At 46.6% G+C, this 648-nt stretch overlaps 1 non-coding gene across 1 annotated transcript; it reads right to left on the bottom strand.

Annotated features, from left to right (window-relative positions):
- Positions 1-322: 322 nt before the first annotated feature.
- On the bottom strand, positions 323-429 carry LOC141694024 (small nucleolar RNA R71). The gene has a single exon (XR_012563357.1). It is a non-coding gene; the product is annotated as a small nucleolar RNA R71 (small nucleolar RNA).
- Positions 430-648: the final 219 nt, after the last annotated feature.

The following is a 648-nucleotide window of genomic DNA, read 5'->3' as shown; positions in this document are numbered from 1 at the left end:
GTCAAGCATCCTTCATCCGGCTATTCAAGCTAACACCTTTGAAATCAAGCCGGGCACTATTCAGATGGTGCAGAATTCTGTTTCTTTTGGAGGAGCGGCAACTGAAGACCCCAACATGCACATAAGGAATTTTGTCGAGATCTGCAGCACTTTTAAGTATAATGGCGTGACTGATGAGGCTATCAAGTTGAGGCTTTTCCCATTCTCACTGAGGGACAAGGCTAAAGACTGGTTACATTCTGAACCAGCTGGGTCCATCACTACGTGGCAAGATCTTGCGCAAAAGTTTCTGGTGAAGTTTTATCCGATGGCAAAGACTGCTACTATGAGGAGTGCTCTTACTCAGTTTGCGCAGCAACCTACAGAATCTATGTGCGAGGCTTGGGAATGCTACAAGGAAATGTTGAGAAAATGTCCACATCATGGAATGTCGGATTGGATGGTGATCACTGGTTTCTATAATGGTTTGGGGGCTCAATCTCGGCCCATGCTCGATGCAGCAGCTGGAGGCGCCTTATGGGATAAAAGCTATACTGAGGCGTATAATCTTATAGAGACGATGGCTGCAAATGAGCATCAAAACCCAACTCAGAGGATGACGTCAGGCAAGGTAGCAGGTATTCTGGAAGTTGATGCAGCCACCGCTAT

The sequence above is a fragment of the Apium graveolens genome, chromosome 10 (genome assembly GCF_009905375.1).
Source record: "Apium graveolens cultivar Ventura chromosome 10, ASM990537v1, whole genome shotgun sequence".
NCBI lineage: Eukaryota > Viridiplantae > Streptophyta > Magnoliopsida > Apiales > Apiaceae > Apium > Apium graveolens.
The sequence above is the reverse complement of the archived record's forward strand: the minus strand, read 5'-3'. Positions and strand labels throughout refer to the sequence as shown.